The 12,060-nt window shown below is 39.6% G+C and overlaps 1 long non-coding RNA gene across 3 annotated transcripts in view; it reads left to right on the top strand.

Annotated features, from left to right (window-relative positions):
• Positions 1-12,060, top strand: part of LOC144314434 (uncharacterized) — a 92,552-nt gene that overhangs the window by 32,896 nt on the left and 47,596 nt on the right. For all 3 annotated transcript variants that reach the window (XR_013380312.1, XR_013380311.1, XR_013380310.1), the window contains exon 4: positions 7,149-7,247. This is a non-coding gene — a long non-coding RNA (uncharacterized LOC144314434). The remainder of the gene's footprint in view (positions 1-7,148; positions 7,248-12,060) is intronic.

Genomic DNA, 12,060 nt, shown 5'->3' with positions numbered 1-12,060 from the left:
TCTGTACTACATGAGTTCCCTGTATTAGTAGGAAACTTTACTCCCCACCTCCTCCTTCAGGCTGGAACTTTGAGGCCATCTTGGGATCCTCCTTGGCTCTCTACAGCCAGCAGGGAGCAAACCTCACTTTTATCTCTTTAAATGTTTCTCAAGCCTCTACCTTCCTTCTCAATCCCATTCCTTCTGCTGTAGTCATAGCCTTTGTGAGACCAAGTAGATTTCTTGCTTCTGTCCTTCCTTTTCTTCAACTCATCTTCCAGAGTCGATGGCATGATTTCTCCTGCTTGCCTAGAGAATAAAGTCCAGACAGTTTGCAACAATCCTTAGTTCACTTTCCCAGTTTCATCTCCAGTGACCCCTTGCTTTCTCTGCTCCATACCTGTTACTCTGACTGACCTCACCTTCATTCTTTGGACATACCAAACGGTTCACATCACCATCCCTTACCTACCCAATTCACTACCTTTCTGGAAATGACCAAAATCCTCCCAAGAGTATTTGTCACTTCTGCATCTATACTCTAAAAGCTAAGTTTCCATTAGAGTGTTTATCATATTGGTTGTCAATCTTAATTAGCTTTGTAACACCTAGCATAGTCATTGAAACAAGAGTAGATGCTCAAATATAGATTTATTTTTAACTTAAAGTGAGATAGGATTTTTACAATGCCAGAATCTTTAGGTCAAAAAGATTTGGCTTTTTATATTAGAGTTCTTAGTTTCAAGCAATATAAACAACTCTGACCCATTCAAGCAAGGAAAGCATGAACTGAGGGCTGTTGGGTTTCTCACAGGCTTTCTGGGAGGTCCATAGAGGTACTGGGGACCCCAGTAGTAGAGCAGTACATAAAATCTCTGCAGAGAACCATGTAGCTGTTGCTGCTGGGTGCAGGTTCTACCAGAAGTACCCTGTACACCCCAAGCCTGACATTAGACTCAGCTACTCCCTTTGGAAACTGACATAGCTCCCGGTTCTGCTGCTGCTTCAGCCAAAATGGATTCTCTGCAGTCCCCACTTGTCCCATGTCATGTTAAGAGTCAAACTCCTATCCAGTTGGTTGAGCTTGGATCACATGTCTGAGCCTAGCTGCAGGGGAGGTTGGGAAAGTGAGCATGTGGCTTCCAGGAGGTAAACAGTTTCTGTCACCCATCAAGAACCATGAGGTAGGGAAATCCCCAGACAGCTCAGATACAGGAAGGGAGTGGGTTTAAGGAAAGTGCAAGAAGAATGACAAGTTTTTACTTGAACTTTCTTTCTGGACACCAAGGACCTGATTAAGAGCTTCCTTTGATAATGTATTCTGAGTCTTAGCAGGAAAAAAAAAAGATGGCACACTCAAAATGGGTGATTGGAGAAGAACTGAGTAAAGAGCATATTTACAGAGGATAAGCCGGGTATAGGGAAACCACAAGGGACAATACAATATTCTAGGACTAATAACAAGAGCTGTTACCACCTAAAGGGGATGAGAGACAGAGGGAGAGAGAGTTATAGTGTTCATATGTGTGTGTCACCTGATAGGAGCCATGCAAAGGAGACACAGCCAGCCCTCAGTAACCCCTCAAGGAGAGAACAAGAGTTGTAAGTGCCCTGACTCTTCCCCTTCCTTTCCTATGAACTCTAGGCAAGGCTCCCATTGGCCCCAGTCAGATGCCAGAGAATGAGGAGCCCATTCGGGCTGTTCATTCTTGTCAGTCTGGTAGAGCAGAAGCGTAGTGGGGAAGGATAGAAGTGGATTTGGAAGGGGATCCCTGGGTGGCTCAGCGGTTTAGCGCCTGCCTTCAGCACAGGGCGTGATCCTGGAGTCCCAGGATTGAGTCCCAGGATTGAGTCCCAGGATCGAGTCCCAGGATCGAGTCCCATGTCGGGCTTCCTGCATGGAGCCTGCTTCTCCCCCTGCCTGTGTCTCTGCCTCTCTCTCTCTCTCTCTCTCTCTCTCTCTCTCTGTGTGTGTGTGTGTCTCTCATGAATAATAAATAAAATCTTAAAAAAGAAAAAAGAAGTGGATTTGGAGGAACAAATAAAGATATGCAGCGCACGAGGTTTAATCAATATATCACCAACATTTTTCTTTTCGTTTTATTCAATATCCCCTTTGGGACGTCACTTTACATTTTTAGTACCCCAGCCTACAAGATAGATGATCTTAAAGTGTCCTTCTCATATTGAATTTAACAAGATTCTCTTTTCCCCTTGCTTGCTGTTTAGAATGCTCTATCATATGGTTCAACAATCTGTACCATTAAAGGGTAGTGAATACCAACTAGTCCATTTTTTTCCTTCACAGAATTGGGGGAAAAGAGTGGGAAGTGGGACCTGTGCACACATCAAGATTCTCCCTTTGTATTATCTTCATATGTATTTTGTCAACGCATGAGATTCCCTGCTGCTTATCTCTGCCTCTGCCTCATTAATATCTAGCCTTACTAAAGAAAGTGGTTATAAGAATTATCATTAAAATGAGCCCCATGCCATCACTAGTTATAAGCCCCCATAAAGACTCATGCAATGTAACACCCAGTGCTTCCAAAGTATATGGTAACGTATACAAGAACAACCAGTTATTGGCTGTTTACTCTGGAAAAGAATACTGTGGGGAAACTTTCATCGTTGTTTCCAAGTATATTATGGGTTCCTTTGCAGAATATGGAAACCAATGGTTTTTCCTATTCCCAGGAGCCTCAAATAGGGGAATTGTGGTGTATCATGAGATGTGTAGATAAGAGAAGAATATTCATTTTTTTACTCTTAAAAAAACTACATTAATTGAAATCTTATGTTTAAAATGCAAATGATAGAGAAATACACTGAGCAAAAAGCAGAAGTCCCCCTTTCTCTGTGTTCACTTCCTTCTCTACCCCTTGTCCCTTCCTTCCCACTACCAACATTTACAGTATGGCAGATAAAGGAAGACTTTTTCCTAGCCACATTATTATAAGCTATGTTCTAATGGGTCATTGAGAATAGGGTCTTGAATTGGTGTTTACTGTGCTGCTCTTTCAAGGCCCAGGCAGCCTTCTACATCCTGCTGCATCACACTTTATGAGAACGAAAACCATTTGCAAAGCTGCAAACCTGAGTTGTGTCCATGGCAGCCACTTGCATGGGGTTCCTAAGCTCCTTCCATCTATTATTTATTTTAAGGGCTAATTGTACATTTCAGATTTGCCACTTACCTACCAAAATAGGGATTTTGCTTCATTATTTTCCTTTTTTTTAAGATTTTATTTATGAGGGGGAGAGAGAGAGAGAGGTGGAGACACAGGCAGAGAGGGAGAAGCAGGCTCCCTGCAAGGAGCCCAGTGTGGGACTAGATCCCGGATCCCAGGATCACGCCCTGAGCCAAAGACAGATGCTCAGCCGCTGAGCTACCCAGGTATCCCTTGCCTCAGTATTTTCAAAATTTGAGTGAAGGACTCTACTACTAATGAATATTTTACATTTCTAGATATGGTTTTTGGCACTTGTAGGTATCAAATGCCAAGAGCATTTGCTTGCCAAGAGCAGAATACGTACACTTTTGTTAAGAAGAGATGTCCATGCAATGAGTATGGTTTATATTTGATATTAAGTATAAGAAATAATTGTTTTCAGCATTACACCAAACACAGTGAGTTTTTAACATGAACTTTAGGGATCTGTTAACAAGGATTTTGAAAGCTGCTCACGTGTCTCATCCTGTAGGAGGCACTCACTCACCTAGCCCATCCTGGCCCTTCTCTTCTTCGGACTTTTAGGTCATGTGGTGTCAGTATTTCTTATTGTATCTGATCTACTTATCTGATCCCAAGCACTGTAAATGGGCAGATGCTTAGGCGCTCAGCTCACCTTAGCAGATTCTGAGTTCCTAGAGGACAAGGAATTTATCATGGCTAACACAAACAGTGAGTTCCTTGACCCTTCCCATCTGTAGACCTCTTACAAGTACCTTAACCTCTCTTTTATTTACAGCTATGGCAAAATATCAATATTGGGTGAATAAGAAAGCTCACCATTGGCAGTTGTCTCTTATTACCCATAGCTCATTCACCACCTATGAAATCTATAGATTTTACCTCTGAAAAATATCTCTGAAATCCATCCACTTCTATCTTCATGACCACATCTTTATCCAGCCACCATCATCCTACTCCTAGAACACTACAGTGGCCATGTAGCTGGCTTCCTCCCATCCATTCTCGTGGCTTCCCCCTGTCTATTCTGAAGCCCTTCCATCAGTTCTCCACATGGCAGAAAGAATTGTATTTCTAAAATGCAAATGTGTTCATATCACTCCTTACTTAAAATTCTTCAAAAGCTTCCCATTTACCATTCAAGAGGAACAACATTCTTACCATAGCCTGCCCCCGGGACCTGCCTCTCCAGCCTCATCTCACTTGTACTCTCCTTTATCTCTGACCTCCAGTCCCACTGGCCTCTCTGACTCTCCATGCTCTCCCCTGACTATAGGCCTTTGCACATGCTGAGCCTCTGCCTGGAAAACTTCTCCAGTCCCTCACTCACTAAAATCTCTTTGTCATTCAGATCTCAGCGAAATTGACACCTCCTGAGTGAAGATGTCACTGTGACCCCTTGTAAGTGGATCACTTTGCCCTGCACCCCCTCCTTAGGAATTACCACAGTTGGTAATTAAACAGTTTGCTTAATGTCTGTCTTCTCCACTAGTCCATAAAGTCTGTGAGGCCAGGTACCCAGTCCATTTTTCTTCATCATTGTAAACCCCACACTATATCTAGCCTATGATAAACTCTTCATACTTATTTATTTTAAAAAGAAGAAAGAAAGGAAAGAAAGGAGAGAACAGAGGAAGAAACAGTACGAAAGGCGGGAAAGATGGTGAAAGATTGTTGAAAGCCAGTTTAGGCTGCTTGCTTCTAAAATTATTCAGGGATTTCCACATTTACTACCTACAATGGCTTTTTTGCTGTTGCTCTGTTGCTGTGGAATTTGATAAAAGTCATTTTCTTTTAATATTTTCCTTCGGGCTTCATGTTGTGTGTAAAAGTACATTTTTGTCATGCAGATCCTCTTACTCAGCCTGCTGCAAACATCCAGCTGGCTGCTGGATATCTCAGCCTGGCCTTCCCACCAGTGAACCTGTGCAGTACTTACTTGTGCAATCCAAAACTAGTGCATGCAATATTTAACTCTTTGTACCCCCCAAAGCCCCAGTCCTCTTTCTGAATGTATGACTCCGTGCTCACCTACCACTCAGTCTACTGATTTGTCCTGCATGTGCCTTGCCCGCCTTCCCATACCACTTTCTAGTTCACTCATCTGTTACCTCTACCTCTCACCCTGGAGGGTTACAGTAGCCTCTCTACTGGCCTTTCAGTTCCAAAATTCAGGCACCTCCAGATCATCTTTCTCTGTATTGCCCCCAGAATTCCCTCTTGAACATGCAAATCTTACCATGCACCTTCCTATAGAGTTCCTCCATGATGGCTACCACCCTTGGCTTCACAGCAAAACATGACCTGGCATTCAAAGCCTTTTGTCACTTATCCCTTGTCATCTCTTATCCCCAGGCGTATGCCTCCTGGCTTCTTGTCCGCAGTCACACTGAGCTGCTCAGTATCCCTCTACTGGTGGAGCTGATGGAGACCCTCATACTTTTGCACATGCTGTTCCCCTGGGCTGGATACCCTTCCCCATCTGTCTGGTAAACCTCTCATCATTGAATCCCACTCTTGACAACACCGGTGTGAAGAACCAGCCAAACATGTGATCACAGTCACTTTCTCTATACTTGCTTCATAGAACAGGGCATGAAATCTGCCTAGAGAAGGCTAACATAGCTGAGAGGGGGTGGTAGCTGAAATTAGGGTGGTAGCTGGGGGGTGGAATGAAGAAGGTCTTGAATGTACTCCAAATATAGGGCTTTTAGGACCTGCTGAAAGAGCGGATGTTGGAATGAGAAGATGGGAGGAATCCAGGGGGCTATAGCCTCTAATCAGAGGAGACAGCCTCAATAGCAAAATTATAAGGAAAAAATTCACGTGCTGATCACCCAACTTCAGTAAATTTTAACTCTTGCCTCAATCTCATTTCTACCCCTTTATGACCCTATCCACACTGTCTGTACTCCCTATATCCCACCTTCCCCCCACACACAATGGATTATTTTGAAGTAAACCCTTATCATTTCCTCTGTAAATATTCTAGCTTGTGCCTCAAACAATATCACTCCTAATAAACATTAACAGGAAAAGAACACAATGAAAAATTGAAAAATTGTGTCTTTGTATCATCGGATATATATTTAGTGACCATATTTCCTGATTTGTCTTTTTTTCAAAAGCAAGTGTTTTATTTCTTTTGTTGTAGGTATGTTTGGATCAGGATCTAAGTTAGCCTGGGCATTGAACTCATCTGCTATGTCTCTTTGACTCCGCCCCCCCACCATCCCTTTGGTTATTTTTTCCAGTTTGGTTGCTGTTGCATTGTTGCTGAAGAAACCTGGATGTTTGCCCAATAGTATCAGGATCCCACTGCATCCCTCTGGTGTTGTCCATCTTGTTCCTGTGTCTCCTTTATTTCCATGAATTGACTTTATCAGATACAAGAGTGATGTTGTTGTTGCTTTTGGGAGGGGGTGGGCAGTAGGACTGTTTCATAGGTGGTGTTTTATACCTTCATCAGGAAGTTCATAATGTCTAACAATCCCTGTTTGTGTGATGTTAACAGCCATTGACAATTATTGCTTATACCTTATTTATTTAGTAGGACTGCAAAAATGGCAATATTCTAATTCTGTTATTTCTTCATTTATTAACTAAAATGTTCTCTAAGAGAAAATTCATCTCTTTACCCATTTGGCTGTCTTGGGACATAGTTCATATAGGAAAGGCAGGATAAGAGCTTTATTCTTTCCCTTATACACAGTTGTCAAAAGAATGAGTTATTTCCCTTGCGCCTTCTAAAGGTAACCAATGAACATTTGTATTGGTTACTATTATTTTATTGTGAATATTGTTAAGAGTTTATGTGTTAAATATGTTTTATGTATCAGTCAAAGTTACTGTATGTTATTGATGTTTAAATGGTTCTGTCTGGGACCCCCAGTGGATTTTCAAGTTGGCTCTGGAATTCATTTGACATGGTCATAATTCTCTTTGATAGCTTCTTTGCTTTCTGGTATGTTCCAGGCTCATCTTGTATATATCCTGCCCCAGATCTGGAAGCAGCCATTTCTCTTCAGTTCCTTACAGTTGGGAGTGTTGTTTGGAGACCACGAAATCTGGATAGTAAGTGGATAGAAGCCTCTGGTAGAAGGTTATTGCTTCTCAGTTGTTTACCATTTACAGTGGGAAAAGGTAGAAAATTTTTTTGTTTTTGTTTTTTAATAAAATGATGACTCCATTCTGATAAATACAATTCAAATTCAAGACAACAGTGGGGTTTTTTGTTTTTTGTTTTAGAGAGAGAGAGAAAGAGGGTGCACAGGCACAAGTAGGGGGAGGGAGAGAGGGGCAGAGGGAGTGAAAGAGAATCTCACGCAGGGTCAGTGCCCAGCATGGAGCCTGAGGCTGGAGCTCAATCTCATGACCTTCAGATCATGACCTGAGCCAAAATGAAGAACTGGGTACTTAACCAACTGAGCCACCCAGGTGCACCAACAGTGTTTTTACTTATTTTATGGATCTTATATCCATGAAGTATCTCCTTCCTCTCATGCCAAAAATCCCAGTTCTGAATAACCCTGATGTAATTACCATTTTGCTACATCCCACACTACACACGATCAGCCTCAGAGTAATTATACGAAAACTACAGTCAACAATATGATTAATGAAAACAGCCAAGCTTTTTTCTCTTTTCCTCTAGGGTATATCCCACCAGGGACATAAATTATTGTGTTTTAGAGTCACTTAGAATAGACTCTATCTGTGTCACTGTCCCCGCAACTATATACATAGTTAGGTTATTTGTTTTATTTTGCTTTAAATTTTTAATAATTCATTTTAAAATTTTATTTTATAATTATAAAAATATTAACATGGTTGCAAAGTCAAATCTACTAAGCAAGGCATATTCAAATCTAGCTTCCCTGCACTCTCTTTCCCTGCTCTCCCTCCAAATAACCATTTAAAAAAATATGCAAGGACCTCTTCACCTTGTCCCCACTTCTACCCTCCACCCTTATGGTCTATTCTCAATACAGTTGCCATCATGAGCCTTTGAAACATAAGCCAGTGCTCTGCTCAGGACCATCAGAGGATCTCATCTCAATCTGAGTGGAAGCCCAGATCCTTACAATGGCCAGCAGGCTTCTACACTGTCACTTGCCTACCCTTCTCATCACCCTTCTCTCTGATCGCTCTCCTACCCCTTTCCTCCTCGCTCCACTCCAGCCTCTGCTGCACTCCTACCTTAGGTCTCTTGTAGCAGCTCTTATCTCTGCCTGGTGTGCTCTTCCTTCTAATATCTGCAGTGCACGCTCTCTCACTTCCTTAAAGTAATTGCTCAAATGGCACTTTCTCAGTGAACCCAACCCTCCACCCCTTAAAAATTGCAACCTGACCCTTCCCCAACTTCAGATTTCCTATAACTCCTCTATCTTTCCTATTGTACTTTTTTAAACCTTTAATCATGCTACATAATCTACTTATGTAGATTACATAATCTACTTATATATATCATGCTGATTGCTTGAGTTTGCACTAGAATATAAGTTCTACAAGGATAGGGATCTTTATATGTTCTGTTTACTGATATAGCTCAGTGCCTAGAATAGTGCCAGGCATATAATAAGAACTCAGTAAGTGTTTGTTGAGCAAATGAATGAATGAATGAATGAAAAATTTCTGAATTTCAGCAGAAAAGGTTATCAAATTATGTCCCAATGTTAGGAAAACATTCAGAGCCACACTGACTCTTGGGCCTAAAGTGAATAAGGATCTCCCTTCTGACCAGAACATTGCTTCTTCCTCTGTCATGTTCTGGTGCTCTGGAAGTGAGGCATGATGAGACCCATGTGGCACATCAGTAAAACAGATGAAAGACAATAATAACTTCCTATTTATATGATGTTTATTACATTGATATAAGCTCTACGTTTAATCCTTACAGCAATCCAGTAAAGAGGATCTTATGATTTTCCTCATTTTACGGGTGAGGCCAGAGGCAATATAGATTAAGAAATTTGCTTATTGGCCAGGTAGTTTGTAAGTTGTAGAGTTGGGACCCTGGAACCCATGCTCTAAACTAGTGCTGTCCAATAGAACTTTCTGCAATGAAGGACATGTTCCATATTGGAACTATCTAAAATGGTAACCTCTAACATGAGCATCTGAAATGTGGTTAATGTGACTGAGGAACTGAATTTTTAATTTTATTTACTTTCGATTAATTTAAATTTAAATTTAAATAAGAGCCTGTCATTACTGTCCTAGACAGCTCCGTTCTAAACAGCTATACTATAGTGCATCTTGGTTTTGACTGGCAGAGTGACAAAGAGTTATTTAACTCTCTGTTGCAACTGTGATTTAAATCCAAAGGTGCAACATCTTTGTGGGATTCCATGGAATGCTGCAACCCATGAGCTCCTTTTCCAAACAGTGTCACCCATGACTTAATGAAACATACGCCTGCCTGATCTTAAAACTCTCTCAAACAAGCAAAAAAATGTCCCAACACATTATGTTCCCTTCTATTGAAGGAAATGGAGGACCAAAGTGTTCTGATCCTAATTTGTTCTTACTTAAGAGCCTAGGTTTGTAAGAAAAAATAAAGAAAAGCTAATGACAAGAGGTAGTGTGTGACACTGCAGGGTCAGCTGAAAAGTACAAGTTGTATTTCTATTGATTTTTAAATTATCTATTTTTTTACTTTGGAAAATTGAAAAAATGTGGAAGTTTTTTTAAAAAAAGAAAAGAGCAAACATATATTTTTACCATCTGGAGTTAATTACTGGCATATTTGATTCAGGCTTTTTTATGTATATAGTGTTTTTAAAATTATATGAGTGATATAAGAGTTTCTCCCTTTAAAAAGAAGAAAGACCACCTTATTTTTTTTAAAGATTTTATTTATTTATTCATGAGAGACACAGAGAGAGAGAGAGAGAGGCAGAGACACTGGCAGAGGGAGAAGCAGGCTCCATGCAGGGAGCCCGATATTGGACTCGATCAGGGTTTCCAGGATCACGCCCTGGGCCAAAGGCAGGTGCTAAACCGCTGAGCCACCCGGGCTGCCCGAAAGACCACCTTATTGAGTTAAATCTCCCTTTGCACTTTCTTCCAATTCCAGTCCCCTTGCCTTACTCCCCAGAAGTACACACTAACCTGAACTTGGTATATATTCTTCCAGCTATTTTATATACTCTTACATATACATGCTTATAATTACACACATATACATAAATACTTGTATATATGTACATATATGTGTATAAGATATGCATGTGTCTTGCATATATAATGTATATATATGTGTGTGTGCATATATGTATGTGTGTACATATGTGTATGTATATTGTTGACCTTTGAACAACACAGGCTTGAACTGCAGAAATCCACTTATATACAGTTTTTTAAAAATAAATATAGTACAGTACTGTAAATGTATCTTCTCTTCCTTGTGACTTTCTTAATAACATTTTCTAATAATGATCTTAATAACATTTTCTTTTCTCTAGCTTAGTATACTGTAAGAATACAGTATATCCTATATATACATGTAATACATAATACATATAGTATACAAAATAAGTGTTAGTCGATTGTCTATGTTAGTGGTGAGCTTCTGGTCAACAGTAAGTTACTAGTAGTTAAGTTTTTGGAGTGAAAAGTTATACGTGAATTTTTTACTATTTTTGGCATTCCTAACCACCCCCCATTGTTCAAGAGTCAATTGGACATATACATACATTCACATATATATGCAAACTCTTGGAAACATGTAATATTTTTGTATGGGTTTTTTGACACTTATATCAAGAATATCACACTGCATCCTGTCCTGCAACTTTTTTCACTTCTTATGGTTTTTGAGCTTTGTGCATTTTTGCTACATTTAAATCTAGATTAGTGTCCCTATTATATCATATGAACATGCCACACTTTGGTTATCTATTTCCTTACTAATGAATATTTATGTTATGTCCAATTTATTTTAAATAATACTGCAGTGACAATTCTGCTAGTGGATCTCAAGGACAAATAATTTTTAAGATCATAGAATTTACTCATTTTCCCTTTTACTAGGTACTTCTACAATGCCTCAAAATTGTGCCATTTATTATCCCACTAGTAGTATAGAAAAGCATTCCTTTTCCTACACTTACACCAGCATCTGATGCTGACCAACTTAAAAATTTTGCCCAGCTGAAGTAGGTAGCTTATTGTGGTTTCAATTTGTGTTTACCTAATTACGCTCTACATCCTTCCCTGTTTATTAGTTGCTCTCATTTCCTTTTCTATGGAATTCTTGGATATATCATGTATGCTTTTTTTCTGTTTATTTTATTGATTTATAGGAATTCTTTATAACTTCTGGTTAATCCTTTGTATACTAGATATGTTACAAGTATTTAATCCTCATTTATAACTTGTCTTTTAATCTTTTTATGGTTTATTCTGTTATACAAAAGTTTTAAGTCTTAGACTCTAATGGTGGCTTCTAGCAGGCTTCTCTCATTCCCGCCGAACTGGTTACAGATCTTACTAAGTCTTCATGTGTTAAGTTCTTGGAAAAGAGACAAAAGCTGATGTGTGATGATGGTTTATGGGCTGATTGCCATTTTGGGGAGAAAAATGTTATCTTGTGCATATTTATAGCATTTTCCTTAAGAAACAGAGTTTATTTTTATATTGTGAATATTGTGTTGTTGTGGTAATGATTTTTTTCTATCTAATAATAAAATGTTGACAGTGGTAAAATCCTTATAATAGATTTTAAAATAAGAATTGATTTTGCCTTTTATTGTATACCCTTTGAAAGTGTTTATTTAGGACTCTTTTTCTTGGATTTTGTATTTATTCGGATCTTCTATCTATGATTATGCTGCAAATGATTTCAGACTGTTTAAAAAATATCTTAAATAATGTCTCTTTATGG

Source organism: Canis aureus, chromosome 5 (genome assembly GCF_053574225.1).
Source record: "Canis aureus isolate CA01 chromosome 5, VMU_Caureus_v.1.0, whole genome shotgun sequence".
Lineage (NCBI taxonomy): Eukaryota > Metazoa > Chordata > Mammalia > Carnivora > Canidae > Canis > Canis aureus.
Note: the sequence above shows the minus strand (reverse complement) of the source record. Positions and strands in the feature narration are given on the sequence as shown.